Source organism: Mastigoproctus giganteus, chromosome 12 (genome assembly GCF_048544385.1).
Source record: "Mastigoproctus giganteus isolate SK-2022 chromosome 12, ASM4854438v1, whole genome shotgun sequence".
In the NCBI taxonomy this organism is placed as follows: domain Eukaryota; kingdom Metazoa; phylum Arthropoda; class Arachnida; order Uropygi; family Thelyphonidae; genus Mastigoproctus; species Mastigoproctus giganteus.
The window spans coordinates 144,691,680-144,709,047 of NC_143586.1; the positions used below are offsets into that span (position 1 = coordinate 144,691,680).

The 17,368-nt window shown below is 39.4% G+C and overlaps 1 protein-coding gene across 2 annotated transcripts in view; it reads left to right on the top strand.

The window, feature by feature from the left end:
- The first annotated feature begins 2,957 nt into the window (after positions 1-2,957).
- Positions 2,958-17,368, top strand: part of LOC150077483 (uncharacterized) — a 116,574-nt gene continuing 102,163 nt past the window's right edge. For both annotated transcript variants that reach the window (XM_090386838.1, XM_090386839.1), the window contains exon 1: positions 2,958-3,128. The gene's annotated coding sequence lies outside the window, so the exon portion shown is untranslated. The remainder of the gene's footprint in view (positions 3,129-17,368) is intronic.

Consider the following 17,368-nt stretch of genomic DNA (forward strand, 5'->3'; position numbering starts at 1 on the left):
GAAATGCTTAGTTCCACCAAATGTTCGATTTGCAAACATGGATATGACTTTCCGACAATCCAAATATGCAAAGTATCTTGCTTCCCTTTTATGAGGTGTTAAATATGGCTCTGTAAGATCTGCAATATCTCCATTTGTGTCTCTCTATAAACGATTCGTTTCAGAACATTAAGTTGTCGCTTCTCATCTGTTTACCCCATTTGAAATTCCTCACGGACAATGGCGGCATAATTGCCTACAAATGAAGATATATTTACTGAAGGAAATTGTGCAGCTAACTATGCGGTATGCTATTGGTGTACTGCAATAGGGTGTGCTAAAATGAGTAAGACAGCTGTAATAAATTGCGAAATGAATGCACAGAAACGTAGGAGAAGCCACTAGTGTGAGTGGTAAAGAATGTATCCACATGCTGATCAGCAGCATTTCGAAATTTAAACTGCTATACTTCAGAAAATTGAGAAAATAACTCATTTGATATTTATGAGGTAATCGCTGGATCAGTTGAAACCGTTCTATAACATTTGTCTGTCGTCTGTTTTCCTTTTAGTCAAGATAAGCATTCCATGTTTTTCAAAGAGGATGTTTAATCAAGCTCAAGTATCTTTCTTACAGAACTTTTCTCCAACGTCTATCCCATTGCACATAAGTCTCGATTGGGTTTCAGGACCTTCGGCACTGCAAGGTGTGTGGAATAATAATTCCACTTGACTAAGGGAATTTTTATGGGCCTTTGTCACAACGTCGCTGAGTTAGATGGTATCAAGTGAGGGTACCACGGTTTTTTCTCCCGGAAACTCTGGTTTTTCGTCCGGCAAATATGCAAATCAATCACAGAACACACGCAATTTACAATATGGTGTAAGTTCGCAGACGTGTCTAAAAATTACAACCAAAACAACAACAGATCTCGCTCTTATTAGCGAAGAGCAAACTGAAATTCTCGTGGAGGTTCTTAAACCCCTCTATTGGCTATTTTGCAAATATTTGAAAAACTGCGCAATAGAACGTAGATTCTATTCGGACGGTAGTGTAATCTGATAAGATGTAATTTATGACCTCTTGGAGATTACGCGGGCAATTACTTACTCTTAACATGCCAATGACTAATTGAAACTGTGGTATAATCTGCTGAAGAATATGTGGTGGGGGATAAGGTAATATTCTAGAACTTCGAAATTTGAAAAAAGGTCCATAGCTAAAAATTACTTAAGGTACATTTTAATAGCAGCATGCATGATAAAGAAAAGAACAAAAAAGAAAAAAAAAAAAAACACGTTGCATATATATAACTGAAGTCTTTATTTCTGGTGTACAATGATCAGAGATGTTCAATATCACTTTCATCCCGCCCACGTTACATCTTGTTCTTGTATAAATTTGCAACAGCAGTGCGGCTTTCCAGATTAGCTAAAGTCTTTGAGAGCATGAAACCCCGCAGGTAGAAACAGGAGAAGGTTAAATCAGACGATTATGGTGGCAAGGGAATGGAACCTCCAAGGCTGATCCAGGGGAGCATCATCTACGTATATTTGAACGTCTATGCTGGAATAAAGAGATGTTACATCCCGTTAAAGATGATGCATATTGCTTGGTATTTGCTTAACATTTTTTAATTGATGCATCAGACACCGTTATAAAAAAAACCTGCTTCTACACTTCCTTTTACTGATTGCACAGAATACCAGATTAATTTTTGCACTGTTTGGTTAATTCAAAACTATAATAAACTGCGTTTTTGATATATTCCATATTTTTAAAAGTCCAAGTTAGTCTTTAATCTCCTTGAAGATTTGCATACAAAATTGCTTGTGGAATTTTAATAACTAGAATCTCAGTGGACGGATTGTCATGAAATTTTACATCTGGCTTTTTTCAGGAAGCGCTGTCGATCCTGCCTACCAAAATTTGATGAACACTGGATTAAGAGAAATAGCAAAAAATTTCTTTTTTTTTAATACATATCACAAACTCTCCATTTACAATATATTGTAGATGAAGCACTGGATACTCTTTGTTGTCATGCGACTGGAAGAATGAATAGCCAATGTAGCCGATGTGCAGAAATTAAATATTCTCGGTTTATGCATAAAACTTGTTGCTTTTCTCTTTAGGCGAGTTAGTATATATGCGTAAAGTCCATTGTCTTTACCACTTCCGTCCGTCTTTAACAACTGGACTCCTAATACATGGATTTCCATAAAATCTTATATATCATTTTTAATGGTGAATTTCTCAAACAAATTATGGCCCACAATATTTGCAGGACCGGGATCAGTTGACCCGAGTTTGAAGGTTTCTTTCTGCGAAATAATCTTTAACTGATCTTCAAAATTTAGTGCGTTAATCTATTGGAATAGACAAAGAAGTTCCATGAGGACTTATAGAACTGGCCAAAGCAGGTGTAATGCTCAATAATTACAGTGACAAGGTTATATTATCGTTCGGATATTTTTTTATATCCAAACAACACGCTCATTATACTACCGATGATCTTAGGTATCCAGAAATCATCCTTGTCTAACTTACAACCGGTTACGTGTAGAGGTCGCTCAAAACAATGAGCGAGACACGTGCCAAGTTCTCCCCTTCGTGCCTTTATTTTCCGGGTCCTTATCGATTCGCTGCTCGCACATGGATATTATCACTGACAATTGACTTGTGTTTTCGGTTCGGCCTTCGCGCCTGTTTGGTACCAACGCCTGCGAATCTTCGTTTCTATTAAAAAGAACCAAAGAAGAACACAGCGTATTACCTTGATGCAAGTGTTTTTTTGTTTTCGCTGTTTTTACTGCCAGTGCATGCCAATTGCTTTAGCATAAGATACTCGCGGGCCCGGCCCCGTACAAAACAGATGCTGCCTTTATTTCATTGGTCGGTACTACCGAGGCGCACCAGACGAGGTTGACGACGACTTTCCACGTTCTCGGCCTCATAACATCAGTCGAAGTGCTGCGTTGGTGTAATGCGGAGCGCGGCGTAGCAATCTCTCGTATTCGGTCAGTGGGTGTCATTCAGTTGTCTCGCTAAAACGAACGTGGGCGTCTGTGATCTTCTTAGAAACCGTACTGTGCTCTTGCATTTGTAGTGATACACCTACGGTATGTGGATGCTAAGGAACTGCCATTGTAAGTGTTCCTTTCTTCTTTTGTAGCCATATTAGTGAGGGTTCCAGTCTGTTTCTTTTGTTTTAATCAGGGATGGGGACCTAACTTGATCAGGGATGGGGGGGCTAAGGTTTCTGAACTTATTCACGCATGAAACTTCAGCGCGTATTGTCAAAGCTTATTTAAACAGGAATGATACTGCGATGGATAAATTATGTGCGTTTCCATTGTCAAATGATGCTTAATTTTTCCCAAGGGTGTTGTAGATTTTCTGTAGGCTGTTGGCAGCGATATACTTGTATTCCCTCGGTATTGTGGATCATTGTACATTAACATTTTTGACATTAATGGTACTTATCTGCGATTATGAATCATACGGTATTATTAAACATCAATTCATGTTTTTATCATGCCTACTGTCAGACAAATCAATGACCTTTGTATGGTACAGCTACCCACTGTCATTTTTGTCGTGTTATTCGAATGTTAATCCCATTTTGCTCTCAGGAAAGTTTCGCATGTTATTTGGGATGGGCAAAGGATGGACTGGTTCTAATATTATAGTTAGCTGAGGAATATACTCGCTCTTTGTGCATGCCCAGCGTGGAACATATTTTGTTATTTGTCCACATCGCTCTTCTTATACATTATTCAACTTACTATCCCTGCATCTATTCACGCTGACATGCTATACATTACAGCCACGCACTAAAAGCTAAGCAATGTTTACAGTGTGTTTCTTTTTTATCCGAAAAGATGCCTTCCATAAAAAGACTAAAGATATGTACCAGCAGTATAGTTTACTGAATACTTCAGCCGTTCGTTTTCCAGACTTTTATAGAGCATTTCTATATCATACGCCAACAATATTTACATATACACCACTCTTACAAAATATTAACTCTCCATTCTAAAGAATATAGAACAGGATTTTTTGAATACTATCATTAGGGGATCTAACAGAGGATTATAAATATTTCTCCTCCTTTTCCCATTAAGTGTGTTGCTTATTGGGTATATAAATATAAGAGTTATAAGTACAACTGTTATTATCATAAATGATTTTGTATTATAGAGACATCAGAGATACTGGAGGCACGCTGTTTCCATTCTTTTGCTCACCCTAATATATTTTCTTAAAATGATATCTAAATGTTGTCAAACGAGTAATAATTTCCTCCGTGTGTGGTGTCCTAGAATAGGCCTCTCACGTGCATACCAGCTATATTAAAACATCATATCATTTGGTAGCAGCGCGCTATCAAAATATCCTTTTGACATGCACTGTTTGTTCTGCGCCAAATGGGATGGTATCGGCTTTCTTACGACCCTTCTGAATAGATTGATTGCCACTTAAGGCTATGTTCGTTCTTTCAGGAGCTTGGAATTACCCGTTGTAACTCTCTGCAGCAAGTTTCCATATATAGTAAAAAAAGGAAAGGTTATACCTGGATTGAATGGCAGTTTTATCCCCATGAAGGCCTGGTCTTAACGGGCAATAGAAACACTATCTCTGAGACAGTGTTTCTATTGCCCTGGCTCCCATAACGTTATATCACATAGAACAAACACTTCAGTAAAGAGCCATTACTGCTCAGTAGAAATGATGGCTGAGCGTAACCACGTTACTAACAGCTCCGTGTTCTTAAGTTCAACGAACCTCTATGTCAATTGATGTACCCCTGCAGATGACACTAACACCATCTTCGGTATTAAAAGTATGCGCTAAAACACCATTACTTTTATACGGTGCCCATCTAAGGATTCAGTAATTTTTCAAACTTTTCTTGGGTACGATTTGTTCTGTGTGTGATTTGCTATTTTGTGCACATGCGCGATACTCTGTACTAGCACATTCCATTCCTCTTTTATGAGAATTTGAAAATTTTAACTATCTTAATATTTAAGTTTATAATAAGTTTACTGGAAATTTACTAACAGACTCTTAAGTAATATTTTTTTGATAAGATCCAGGAGAGAAAACTGTCAACTATGATTTAAAGAATCTCCCAACTTTCTCAAGTTTTGCAATGGGATTTAATTGCGCAGGAATGGAATTTTCGAAGAGATATTCGCTGTTTAAAAGAAGGGAAACTTTTCAACACTTTAATTAGCTGTGACTGTTAAAAGCCAATTAGGATTTGCAAACGCACCTACATTTCGATGGTTAATGAATTGCAAACATCGGCAATTAACTGAAGTCACGTAAGCACGCTCTACATCGGCGCTATCTTTTGAATAAAAAGTCAGAAGTAAGGGTGAACACAGCCTTCCTCTTCAGAATGAAATTAAAAAACAAAATGGCATTCTCTATTTCGCTGGATGAAATATCGATCCTTGTACCTTTCAACTAAGCCGGCCAAAAACAGATTATTATACTCTGATGTATTCACAGCAAGAACTTATTTATATAATTTATTATTTTTTAATTTTCTGTAAAGCAGTAGTCTGATTATCTGATGAGACAAACACAAACGTGACAATTACACTTCTCTGAAGAGATTGCTCGAAATAATTAGCCTCCATAAAGACAGCGCTAATCAAGAACTGTTTTTCACTTAAATGGAAAAATGCTTACTGATTTGTATTGAATATAACCACTGGTGTATGCATAAAAGGTGAATTACTGAATATGTATGTTGAAAAGCAATGGAAGATTAAATTAAGGTCGCGTTTCCATTCTTCCGGTTCCACTCCTTTGTTTAGACTTCTTTTTGGAAGTGGGATTAATAATAGTTTTTTTTTCAGTGAAATAATTAGTGTGCCTTAGAATAATGGTAATTATCACCCCGCAGACGGGATAGATTAACTGCACTGTCTTGGACTGTATTCTCAGAGAGTCTCATTGGTCTTTCTGTATTCGCGGTGTGGTGTTCTGTCCCAGAGAAACCAGGATATCGATCTGTGTTTTTACGTGACTTCGTTCTGCCTAATGTTTCCCAGTGGGAAACTGTTAATGTTTGTCAAAAATGGAGAAATGATACTAATTTAGTTTCTCGGAAGACAATAAGAAACGTGACAGTTATTTCTTCTTACTGGCAATCCAAGATATTGAAATAGCTTTATTCATTTAGAGAATAGTGGCAGAGAATTTATTCCTTGGGAGATTAAGAGAAACTAATTTTCGCATGAGGCATGAGTGGCGACAGAAAAAAAAAATTCAAACGAAGAAAGACCGATTGCACACACACACTAAGCAGAAAAGGGCTTTCATTATCTCTAGGGGGATGTGTGCACGTCATGTTTGGTCTGCGATCCTTATTTTTAGCAAGGAAGGGCACCTCTTTCTTGAAAAATTCAGTCATAATGATGCTCGAAACTAATCTAATTCCAAATGAGATTCTGCTGTCGGCGTCACAACAAATCCAACAGACACGTCTAGACAACTCGATTAACTTTCTAGTTAATAAATAGCTTGGAAAGATGCTTTGTCGATTTTTTTTTAGAAATGTAATCCAGTCTTTTCACGGTACACTAAAATTCTAATAATCTTTCTGTGTGTGATGAATTATTTACCAAGTTCTCTCTCTTTGAAAAATAACACATATTAAAATTTATTTTGCTCCTTTTCTGTGCCTCGCGCTTTTGCAGAGTTTCCGAGTATGAATTATCTATATACATTATATATGATAGATGCAGTTTTCAGAAACTGAAGGTTGTTTATCTGCAGATACCACTCTTGAAAGCAGCGAGTAGTCTCAGTTTACCCATGCAAGAAGAACAACAGGAATGACATCTTCATGAACCCTACTTTTTTGATGCACAACAGTTATTTACTAAATACGATGGAATAGAACAGAGTTTCGGACAATAGGCGATTGGTGAGTATCCCTCTAGAGACCAATTCACATTCTTCGAAAAATTAAAACTTAATTCAATTCAGAAATTATCACACTTTCCAGAACAACTAAGGCCCTTCTTCTCATGCAGTTCCGTGGTCTACGTGAAGCCATTAAAAAGGAAAATTGAAGAGCCAGTTTTTCTCATATTCTCGCTACGAGAACCACAATCCACCAATTGAGTAGATTCAAACTTCCGCTAAAAAAACGCAATCCCTCTGGAATTAAACCTACACGTAACCCCTCTCTCCAACCTATTTATATTTATATTGGTATTTAAAGAAATATCAACGTAGTCGCAATCTACTTTGAGTGAATAGCCTGAAGATCAAACTTTTATATGGCAGGGTCACGAGCCTTAAAATTGAAGTGGGAAAGTAAATTTGAAAAATAATTGAAACTTTTTCGTACGCTTCAGTTTCATTCATATTCAAACAGATACCATTTCTAGTATTTATTCTTTGCTATTCATGCCCACGAGAGAAGGTAGGCAGAGCTAGGCTACCCCATCCTCCTCTGTTATGGCCGACTACATCATACAGTTTGTATAGTTTACGGTTCTTCCAAAGCATGCATGGTTATGCGTATCGGAAGAAGTGGAACCACTTGGGGACTCTCACTAAGATAGTACTGAGTGTATAAGAAGTCAATCCTTTGAGAGCGCTTAACTTTAGAGATCAATATCTGTGGTAAGCGCGAAGTTTCTAAAACAGTATTTACAAGATGCTGAACGTGCAAATTTTCCACAATGGCCACTTTCAGTAGCGAAGGAAAATGCTCGCATAATGAAAGACAAATAGCTCTTGAGGTACATTGTTCACCTCTGAAGTTACCGCAAGAGACCTGCAGTGAAGGATAATTATTATGACGTACGTCATCGTGGAGAAATTTCAGTGGGTCATTGAGATTCGTTTTAGTATCTTTTGTGTTAAGAATTGCGTAGTTCTCGTCTTAAACTTGATGATAGTATTATTTAGCCAATGAAAACCCTTTGCATCTGCACAAAGCCTAGAGAAATTTCCATCCTATTAAGTATAACGAACATTGAAGCGTGTATATACTTCATATCGCTATCAGTCAGCCATTTTTAATGTAAGTTTAAAGATCATTAAATCTTAATATTCAAGATGGTTGTGTGTAAATAAATTCTTTCGAAGATTCGAAATCAGGAATGGCCCATGCATCCAGGTCCATGGTTTTTTATATAAAAGTTTTAAGGGGAATATTATTAAGGTTAAATATTAATACTTAACACCCAACTATAATTTATTTCAGCAGAAAGAATTGCAAAGAATTGCACAATATTGCTTAAGAGCAGACATTATAACAGCCATGAAATACAAACTATATTCCTGGACAAAGTCGTTTATTACACAAACTACTTACAAGTATATTTTGTTTACAACTTCAACCAATACTAAACATTTCCTTATATTTCTCGTAATTTCTTCAACCTTACTTTAAAATAATCTTCAATTTTATCTAAGCACCCTTTCCAAAACAACACAGTTCGGAGGACTTACGTTCCTTCTCTTTTACGGTGGGGTTTCTCTCTGCTGATTCCTTCCACGAAGTGCGGTGAAGTTGCTTCTCAGTTGAACTATGCCATATAGCTCTTCCAGTATTGTCTTATTTCGGGACCTGTTCTCTGAGAATACTGAAGGGAATAACACAGCAGTAATAGAAGCCAGAGCGCTATCTAACTGGCTTGCTCAGCTTCCGGATCAACTTCCATCACAGGAATATGCCCGCAGACAGATAAAGCTAAACTTTCCCTAAGACGTTACTGCTTAAGGAGTAATTGGACAAGACAGGTACCATTTACTTTACTCTTTTCGATGCTTTATATCCTAACAGAGACCTCTCTCTCTCTCTCTCTCTCTCGACACATACTACTAAAACTGCATCTGTAATGCACGGCAGAACTCGTCACTACGTGGCAGAACTCTCCCAGAACTACAACAGCGACAACCCCGAACAGCAACAACCACCCCAACTTTTGGCGAGAAAATCTTATTTATTTTCTTCTCATTTACTTATCTCTGCCTATCTAATTTAAGCCTGACCCAATCACGGTATTTTTATTTAAACTACTTCTCATCATACGTCAGTAACTCGCATTCTGTTTTTCCCCACACAAAGCAACTCTTTCATCTTTTACTTCTTGACCACCCGCTGACCCATAGATTCCCACAGGTTTCAGCAAGATGGTGCTCCACCACACTTCCATTGCGATTTTACCACGTTTTTGAACAAGTCTTTTCCTGGACGTTGGATTGAAAGAGGAAGCTCAATTGCCTGGCTGCCTAGATCTCCATATATGCTCCATTGGACTTTTTTTGCATGGGACTTTATTAAAGACTGTGTACCAGTGAAAGGTTTGGGATTTGGACGATTTGAAACAGTGCATCGCTGAAGCAGTTACTTTAAAAAAAAAAAACTTCAGATGCTGGAAAACACTGGGCGAGTATCGTTTTGACATTTGTTGAGCTACAAAAGGTGCCCACATTGAGAACTTTACTAACCTTCACAAACACTGGGTGAGGTACTCTGTATAATAACAAAAAAAAATATTTTAATACACCTTATAGATACTGAGATATATGTGTGTATTTTTGGATACCTCTAGCCCGGACACCCCTATACAAAACAGCAGTGGGCCCAACACTGAACCCTGGGGGACTCCACTAATAACACTAGTCCATGAAGAGCGGCATCCATTGATAACCACTCTGTCTTCCCCCACTCAACCACCCTTTTATCCATTGTAGCAACTTGTCTTTAATACCATAATGCTCCAATTTGTACAGTAGTCTTCTATGCACAACATTGTCAAAAGCTTTCTGAAATCGAAGTATACGATATCAAATTTAATATTTGCATCCAGTTCCTTTGTAATCACATCATAATATCCAGTAACATTTGTCAGGCAAGACCTTCCCTTAACAAACCCATGCTGTATTATTACTGCAGTTTTGTCTTGTCTAGATGATTATGCAATGCATCTTTAACCAGTGACTATTATTTTACTTTGGAACAGAAGTTAAACTGACCATACCTTTGAACAGCTACATACCGACGCTCTTCCCCGAAATGCAGTCTCGTCCTCGTGTTTTTTTTTTTTTTTTTTGTTAGTTGTTGGCGCATCGGCTGCTGTGGTCATATTGCACCCCCCAAGGTTTTTGCATTTTCTACTCTGATCCAAGCCCGAGGTTGGATGCGAACCCGCGACCTTTGGTTTGCCAGGCAGGTACTTTACCCATCCGGTTGGCTCTCGTGGTCTCGTCCTCGTGTAATATAAAGATTAAACTATTATATGTTTGTATGACTTAGTCTTACAAGTTCTTAGTTTTTAGGGGCATCCGCGACTAAAGCCACATAATCCGTGTATATTGTTTGTAATTGCGTGTGTTCTGTGGTCGATTTTCTGTTTTCCCTGGATGAAAAATCATGCGACCCTCGTGTAAGATCGACCAACTTAGGCACGTTGTGAAAAAGGCCCATAAAAATTTCTCACGTCATCGACGGGACTCTAACTCAGGTCTTTTCCACCCGGTGTGGGGAATTTAACGACACTACCTACTGTGCTACCCACGAGGACTTAGATTAACCACCTAGGCAGCGGTGTCATTAAACATACTTTCATATAAACTGCAAGTATTGTGCGGTTGACTCCTCCATTTTTCCATATGAAAAACCAAATTTTCTGGAGTATCTTGAAATGCTCTCCGACTTTACTTCACTCTTATCCGATCGTAATTACTAAGTTAATTGTGAGAACTGATTACGTGCTACAAAAAAATATAGCTGTTCTCACTGAAGTCAATTCTAGATGCAAATCCATGCCCTCTCAAAAAAGTACGGATTCGGTTGTCATGGCCGGATGAAGTTAAGAAATACTTCTGTCGGGACGGACGAAGTTCTTTTTTACGGATTTAGGAGTTACGATACACTCAAACAGGTGGCAGGGAAGGCTCCAATGCATGAGGGGAGGCTATAATCCCACTTAATAAAACAATTGTAAGACTGGTGTTCAAAAGAGGAAACCGCATTTAAAAAAGACAGTTTCTTGAAAGGGTCCAAAGATTTGCAACGCTTGGTGAGATCTCCAAAAGTGCACCCGTATGAGGAAAGACTTCGAATAATCGTTATAACGATCTGAGAAGAGACAGTAAAATGAACGTACGCGAAATTCACTATACTGGCTGCCTTCTTACCCATAATCACCTATGCAGCGAGAGTCTGGTTCAGGAAGGTCACGACCGCTGTAAATAGAGCAAAGCTTGAAACAATCCAACGTTACATGCTTCTAACAACTTCAAGAGCCTGCAACATTGGAGCACCCATGCGCTCCAGGTTCTGTGCGGACCCCCCCCCCTCTAGACCTCGAGATTGTAGGGTGCTCTTCTGCCTCTCCAGAGTCCGGGAAACCGACTTTCTAGATTTTACGGCAAATCCTGCAAATGACCCAAAACCAGAGAAAAGACGCCTTATCGAGTATCTCCAAAACACGTGGCAAACACGCTGGGAAGCCTCAACAAAGGGGATAATCACAAAAAAAATTACCCAACATACAAACGACGTATCCAAAGCATCCAAGCTGGCTTTTACCGGGCTCCTAGTCACGTATTTACTTACAGCGCATAGTGCTATCAGGGGAAAAACCTGCTGGGTTTGGGCTGAGTGAACCCCCTTTGCGTCTGTGGTGAACTTGAATCATGGGAACACAATGTACAACTGTAGCTTATATGATGACCTTCGCAGCCGACTGGTGACCCAGCTCCAATACTCACCAAGAAACCAGGAACACCTAATCCTTATGGAGGAGAACGATTCGCACAAATGCTCAGGACCTCTTCATCAGGAGACGAATCTATCTGCAATCTTAGAAGCGTCAAAACTGATACTAAAACAACCTGTCACTACTTACAATCCTGTTGTGACCACAACTACCCTTTATGAGATTCAATAATTAGAATTACCCTGAACAGGACTGACTTTGTCCCACATAGCACTGCGTGCTGGGAAAAGGCTACTCTTCTATCCACCACCATACAACAACTTTCGCCATACAACCTACCCTGGACAGGAACACGACACCGAGCAACCGAAAACTTGATGACAGACTGCTAACCACAACCTCAACAACCTGAACTGAAAGGACGAGACTTTTCTCAGGAGTGACCCTCAACCCTAGCCGTTGAGAACCGTTGCAAATGACCAACCTATAAATAGAATTACCACGGACTCGACTCTACAGGACTTGACCTCAACGCAGCTCTGCTGCTAATGCAATAGTCGATCCTATACCTGTGCTCTTGCATGGTATTTCTTTCCACTTCCCCCGGGGGGAGAGGAGATGGTTTCACTGTCTCTTCCCCCTCCTCGCCCCCTTTTCCACCTGGTGGTACATGGACCTGCCCTACTGACCACAGGGGTCACCTCCTCATCGACCCCTTACTTCTTGTTTCCTCGCCCTAGCCTTCAGTCTATCCCCTACTCTATCCACTTTCACAGGGTAAGCACCACACAGTCTAAATTTAAAACTTTCAAATTCCATTGTACAAGTGTTCCTCTCGGCCTATAACACTTTCAGCGTTCAATCCTACCGCGTTTTTTTTTTTATAGGTCCTAGGCCACTGAAATCTCAGGAAACTAGGTGGCAGGACCAGCCAGCCTACTTACTTAAAATACTGGTGTACCTGCTCTGCCTCCACGGGGCCAAGTGTCGGCGCGGTTCGACCCCAATAGGTGTCCAACGGACAAATGGCCAGATGAACAACGGTACATGACAATACACTTAACAATATCCATACACTTTTAAATCTCTGGCCTTTAGAGTGTGCTGTAACACAGGAAAATGTTTACTACGCGGAGATGGAGGAACCCCTGGTGCCGTCAGACCCTAAACGCACTTTTTGATATATATATATATATATATATATAGGAGCTATCTGCCAGATTGACGTAAGTTAAAGCTACTAAGAATAGAACTTCACCATCCCTATGCATCTCCTATTGATGCATAGCCCCGAATTCAGTGAGACGACTGGGACACATATCAGAACCAGCATAGTGCGCTGGGTGATATGAGTTACTACGGTCATGCAGTCCTCCACGAGCTACTAATCATCCTGATTAGTGCCAGACGCTGTCTCGCTTGATCCAAGACCCACTGATCAATGAATAATTGTGCTTTGGAGTAACACATCACAGTACACGGTTTACTAGTCGCACCTGGGTGTAATGATCACCGGAGTAAGCTACCTGCTGGACTGTATCTTTCTGATAAAACGTTTTGTAGGAAGCATCGTGATGATCTGGGATTGTTTTTCATGGTTTGGCATGGGACTATTGGACAAAACCATAAATGCTGATGTCTGTCTGGATGTCCTGGACAATAATTCATTACCTATGTTGGGGCTGCACGTCGGGAAGGCCCATACCTGTATCAGCAGGACAGGTATGGGCCTGTACGGCCCATACCTGTACGGAATAGACTTCAGTCATATCGTCAGTTTTCTCAATTAAAATTATTTAAAACTGACTATGAAACATTTTATACAATTAAACTTTGTATTTTACTTAATTTGTATTTTTTTTTTATTAGTTATAATGTAGGAGTCAGAAATTCAGGAAAATGCCGCAAATACGAATATGCCAAGTTTCTATGGCCATTTGCCATTCAGGCCTGCCTGGGTTACTTACACCCAGACATTTGAGCAGCCAGGTATCGAAAGTTTCAAAGGAATTTACACGGGTAGCTCAACCGATTCGAGGATAATTGCTGTCTGGATCAGACCAAGTACTGAAAATTTCTAGAGTCTTAGCAGGGCAGAAGTCGTCTCATGTCTGGAAGTGTGCAAATAATTGTTTATAAAGCTCTTTCTGGTGATAGATTTGGTCTCTGGATGTAGGCTTGTTTGTTGCAGTCTCGTTGTAACTATAGGTATGCTGAAATAAAATTCTTTCAGATAGCAGAGGCCCACCTTACCATCTTACCTTCCTAGAGATGACTTTGTTATTATGTCAAAATGGTTAATGTCTTTTCCGGGGTTTTGACCTTCCTAATTTTAGAAGGGACCTTTTTACACCGTTAAAATTTATCTATCTCTCTGTCATTAAGCTTGTAAAAACTATTTTGATATTGGAGAAGTTGCGAATAGGATTCTCTTCGACAGAAGATTGGGCCATATAGCTGAAATAGCTGATAAAATGTTTGCAGTTACGTCAGCTTTATGGCCTAAGAAAAATGTTGCTATATTTCGATTTCTGTTTCATGAAAGTGGTGCACAGGATAAGAACTTTCTCTCAAGGGAAGTTAGTTTAAAATAATGCATTCGGTATCACGAAGAAGAATAGCTGCGTTTGTTCGGTTCTTTAAATCTTTGGTGGCGTTTAGCGAGGTCACCCAATACCTGTACTTTGTTATTTACACTTGTGGCCGAGTGAGATGCATTGTGTCGCGTCATCCATTGTGTATCAAAAATGTGTGCGAAACACAAATGTGTAGAGCTATCCATCAATGACAAAACTTGAACAACGTTGAAAAATTGAGGAAAGGTGTTATGGTGCCGGTTTGGAGACCATTTATTGAGTGGAGACATCAACAATTTCGAGCATAAAATAAGGAGAAATAGTGCTGACATTGACCCCATTTTCATCCAGATAAATTAAATATCCATGCTGGAAGCTACCTACATTACTTCGGATAATTTATGTTTCACTTTATCTGGCATTTATTTCCTTCAATGCAATCTCCACCTGCGATGATAATGTTGCTCAGACAACTCCTGAAAGAATTTTATGGAACAGGTCATCAGTTCATGGCTGTTTAAATGGTTCTCGCAGTGATGTCCTTTCGTTGCTCATAGAGGTGAATGAAAAACAAGCGTGGATAGATGTAAAGAATACAGAGCGTGTGGTAATAACCCACTGTGGAATTGTGGTTTAAGTTCAACAGAAAAGAAACGACAGAAAGAGCGATTCTAATCAGATTTTAAGTAATACAGAAAAGACTTCAGGATTAATTTAAAAAAAAAAATTATAGTTAAATCCATTTCAAAATTATCTTTGAAGATTTTTCTGTATTACTTAGTAGAAAACTCAGTCTGCTATGTATGCAAACGAACCACAGCCAGCCGTACTTCCAGAATTGTTGCTCAGGAGGATGGAAGTACCCTCGAGACGAAATGGTAATCTCAGTGAACGAAATTATGCAAACTACCAATCAAAACCGATTGACAGGCGCATCATATCAAAGTGGCCACTGAGAAGATGTTTGCTCAGTGTAAAACATAATAACACGTAACTTGTAAATGAATTCGGAAGATCTCTTATCCTATGCTAAAACTGGTAAAAAAGATATTTGGCCAGATCCAGAAACTAAAAGGGAAAAATAATAAAATAAAATTAACCTACTTCAAACAGTGAGATACAACTTGATTAGAATATGTGTCTGTCTCTCTTTTTGACACAAATTTCAAGGCAATCTTAGCAGTACAAGATGTAATGGAGTTTCTTTTGTAAATTATTACTTAGAAGCAACAAACAAAGAATTGTGCAGAATAATTACTCCTTGCAATGATTATCATACGTCGACTGATTGTGACGAGGTATCTTAATCAAAATACATTTGATTAAGATAAACAAATGCATTAATCAAAAATCCTGAATGTACCCGGTATGTTTGTTCACTGAAGACAAACCGACCTTAGAACACTCGTTTTACGAGCCTGATACCTTCAGTTGTCTAAAGGCTAATTTAAATCATTTTGCCCAAATCCGTTTTTATTTGTTCCGGAAGTTTGTTACTTTTAATGATGTAGTTTTGAAATTTGAACAAAAACAATACATTAACCTACTACTGTGGTCCACGAAATAACATGAACGTTATCCACGAAGAGTCGCTAAATCCAGACGTTTGCAGTAGAAGAATGTTTACCACTAACCTCCAAACATCATTGATCTCTTGCTTGATGCATTCAATTCCGTCCTCGTAACAGGAGTTTACCCTGCTATCTGGAACACATATTATGTTTCTCCAGTTCCAAAAAAGTCTAACCCAAAATTGCCTAATGACTACAGACCAATTTCTGTAGGATGCACTTTTCTCAAAATCTTGGAAAGAGCCATACTTCCTGCTCTCATCCATCACATGTTCGGCCACAAACCTCCATACCTCCATAGTGTACTACCTGGACGTTCCACGATCACCAACCTCTTGGACACACTGTTCAGAGTTGAAAGTACCTTAAGCAACAAAGAGCAACTGGATATTGTGTTTCTCGACATTAAGGCGGCCTTTGACAATCTGTCCACCCATGCATTATGTACCATACTGTGCAACTATTTCAAAATCTCTGGCAACATCTTAGTTCTCCTTAGGAAACTCCTTCAGTCCAGGATCCTATGGATCAGAAATCAAAACCATAATCACCACATTCTCTGCTCCAGAGGGCTCCCCCAAGGGGGCGTTCTCTCTGCCGCCCTCTTCGCCGCATCTTTAGAACCCTTCCTATCAAACCGTACTAATTTTACCACCTACGCAGATGATATTAAGTTCTTCGTCATCACAAAATGCCCCCAGTCTCTCCAGTCTATTACTGTGAGCTCCAACCGACAGCTACATGAACTGGAAAACTACCTTCATGCGATTGGGCTCTCCATTAATAAAGAGAAAACTGCACAACTCTCTATCACTAAGAAGAAAAATACCAACGAGGTGGACATCATTATTGCGAATTCTCCAGTTAAAAAAGTCACCCAACATAAAGATTTGGGTATCATCTGGGACAAAGACCTCACCTTCTTGCCTCACTTTAATGCCACTCGAACGAAAACATATTCGGCTTTATGGGCAGTAAAACAAGAGATCTCCAACTTCCATAACCCGGACCTTATCATCAAATACATTCTTCGTTGTATTTTCCCAATTCCATTATATGCCTCGACTATATGGTCCTCAGCACCCTCATCATACCAAGCCAGGTTCCTCTCCCTGGAATTCTGGATCTTGAAATGGTTAAATAGGGTTGCTGGGCTAACACCTACAATCTCAAAATCTGTTCTGGTCACCAATCTTAATACGCTTCCTTGGAGGTATCACATCATCTCTAGGAACCTTCTTACCCTCTCTCAGCTTCTATCCGGAAAACTGAAGTCACCCGATATTTGGGATATCATCGCCAGACCGTCCGACAGTAGAAGATGCCAGTCCAACACCTCCCCATACAGGTCGAAGCTGCGTAGCATGTCCTCCTTGGACAACATGTTTCCACACAACTCCTTCCAAATATTTAACAGATTAGCCATAGACGCTGAGAAACTTTGCAAGGACAGAACCTACAGATCTTCCATTCTTGCAGACATGTATGCCTTAGTCAAGCTCTAGGTGGACTCTCTGTGATACCGCAATATCCA